Source organism: Miscanthus floridulus, chromosome 8 (genome assembly GCF_019320115.1).
Source record: "Miscanthus floridulus cultivar M001 chromosome 8, ASM1932011v1, whole genome shotgun sequence".
NCBI lineage: Eukaryota > Viridiplantae > Streptophyta > Magnoliopsida > Poales > Poaceae > Miscanthus > Miscanthus floridulus.
In genome coordinates, this window is record NC_089587.1 from 117,753,630 (window position 1) to 117,756,766 (window position 3,137).

Below are 3,137 nucleotides of genomic sequence, written 5' to 3' on the forward strand. Positions count from 1 at the left end.
GAATATGCAAACTACAGCGAACATGTGCATTCCCCGAGCATCCCCGACATTCATACATGTGCATCCATGATATTTATCTTGCGCATTCATGCAATAGGTGTGCCGGAGGGAGTGACGTTGCTGGAGTTCGAGGGAGCCAACCAGGAGGAGGAACCCGCGGTGCAGGAAGCCGACGAAGCAGTCGCCGCGGAGGAATTGCCCGAGTGCCCTGACCATCAGCCTTCCTCGTTCCTGAAAGGCAAGCCCCGGAGCATATTAAGCCTCCTATGTTTTCACAAATACATTGAGTATCTTTTATTGTTGATGATGCATTAAGTATAGGAATTGGTTGGAACCAATTGCTGCATTATATATCCTTCCTTGTCCAGATATCGCACTGAAATCCCATTTAAGTCCAGGACGGGTTAAATGCTTAGCCATGCTTAGTGCGGTAGAAGTCAGGTGATTTCCTGTCACCTGCGAGCTTTAGGATGAGGTGGATCACGGTTGGCTATATTTGCTATCGTGGAAAAGAACCATGTAAATAATGAATTAAGACCGGGCGGGGTCTTGTGTAGGTTTGAACATAGTGACTCCGTCTGAGTCGTTTAAGGACCGATACGCTGTACGTCCTCATGTCATGTTGAACGCAGCCTAACACTTAGCTGGCCGGATAAGTCGTTCCGACCGCGAAGCCTAGTAGCTCGATTCAGGCCGGGAACGCGAGCAGTGGCGGCACTCTGGAGGTAGTAAGGATGTGCGGAGAGCCATTGGCATAAGTCCAAGGCGGGTTAGAGTCCCGAACAACCTTGGCAGAGTGGTTCTCTGAGAATGCCGATCTGTTCGGACCCGCGACTCCTGAATTGTACCAAAGGTGACTTGTTGCGACCCTGACGGGGGAAGCAGGGTTTGTGTTTAGGAATACCCCTCCAGCTGGATAGGAATCGATTCGAATCGCCGTCTCTCCCGGATAGTGAGAACTTGACTGAGCAGCGGCAACGTAGATTCAATTAATTTAACGATATGGTCAAATGGATGATGATAAGGTTGCCACAATGAATACCTGATATGGTTATTAATGTTTGCACCCTAATAAAATGATTGCTTAGTACAGGTGCTAATATAGATGACAGGTTAATGGCTAAAAAGTTACTGCTAGTTCAGGTTAAGAGTTGATCAATATTACTTATGCTTTTCTGCAAAAAGAAAATGTCAGCCAGCTCCACTACATTAAGCTATGCATAATCCTTGGTGTCATTTGTTTGGTTTTCGACGGGTAAGTCTAGCTGAGTACATTGCCGTACTCAGGGTTTATTCCCTCTTGTTGCAGATGACCTCCTATATCAGGGATTCTGCAAGTATTGTCTCCACCCGGCGGGTGATGAGGACTAGATCATGGGCATGATCTCCTTTCTTTTATCTGAATGCTTTTGTGGTCTGTGATCAGCGAACCAGTATGTGTATTTGAACTCGGTGTGTGAGTTAAACTATTTGCTTCCGCATGTTTTATAAGACTCGTTTTGTAATAACAATGACTCTGTGATGATGTAATCTATTTGCGAACATCTGTGAAATGTTGTAACGTACGATATGTTATGTTGGATTACTGTGATCTTGGTTGTATGCAAGTTGGTTTGAAATCCTTCGAGATTTCGGTTGACTACCGGGTTTATATGGGCTCAAGTTCGAGAATTTGATCGTTCCGGCGATTGTTTTTGTACTTGTGCTCTTATAAATTGGTCGGTTCCGTGACAGCTGGTATCAGAGCTAGATTCAACATTAAACATGTCTTACGGCTATTTAAAACAAAAGCTTTTGTTGTTAAAAGGGTTTTCAAACTTATAGTTATATATAAGTGTTCAAAAATCAAAATTTTTATGGTATACTGGTGATCACATCCCTTATAGCCCACTTAAGGACTTCTAGGTGGCTTATATATAATTACTAACTGGGGGAAATGATTGTTTCTATTTCGTCGTCCATGCGGCGTGATATTGCATGGATGCCATTCGTTTGAATGGTAATGTATGGATCAATTGCCTCTACGCTAAGGTAAGTGTGAGTTGCGAGAGCATGACCGTCCAACCGTCGGTCTAGGGGAGAGCTAGTTGTGGTTACTGGAGTATTTACATGTTGCATACATGTATATATGAAAGTACTTAATTGTGGGTACATTTGTCGGGTAGTTTGGATGCCGAAGTATATATATCGGGGGATGTATATATGGAAAGTATCTTAATACTATTTGTGTAATTAGCATTATATCTTGTTGGGTTGGGCTGCAATGAAGTTTTTCTGCAGGTACGCTAACAACGCACCGTGTAGATCGACTAGTTATCGCTAATTGAGAGAACGTATGTATGCCACCGTATATTCCGCTAAAGCTTAAATTTTCTTAGGTTTGTGAGGACGTACGGAACGAGCATGCATCATATTCACTCATGACATCCATATTGCATTACTCCCTCCCTTATAATTGCTTATCCCAAGTTTAAAGTGAAATCTCTCGGCAAGAAGTTTGAAGGAGAGGAATACCCAGAAGAAGTCCAAGGTGTCTCCAATGTGGACAGTAATCACTTCGACGAGTAGTTCGTTAGCAAGTCTCACTAGTTAAGCGTTTGCAGTCATACTTGTGAAGTACCTCAATTCGCTCCCTTCGGGATGCGTATCGTAATGGAAGTTTAAAACTTGTCATGTTAGAATGCACTGCGTATGGCGCTAGTAATCTACTTGATGATGTGGTGATTGGGGAATGAATTATTGCCTCTGTTTATTGTATGAAGCTTTCATTCTCATCAGTAAATTCAGTTTGGCACGATTATATTGTTCTTCTCCAATGTGCTGATATCATCAATAATTACTGGTTGCGCATTGTGCAGATGCCTCGTACTCGTTCCACCGGTGCGAGTGATGATGATGATCTTCCGCCACCACCACCCACAACCACGGAACTAATAGCAATGCTTGCGGAAGGACAGCGCACTATGGCCGAGGCCCTCCGTACGATTGCGAATCGTGATGGCCGTGGTCCACGCCAAGGACCGGATCCAAATCAATACAGTGATTTCAAGGATTTCCTTGACACGAAACCCCCAATCTTCAAGGAGGCTGAGGAGCCTCTACAAGCTGATGAGTGGTTGAACACTCTCGAGCAAAAG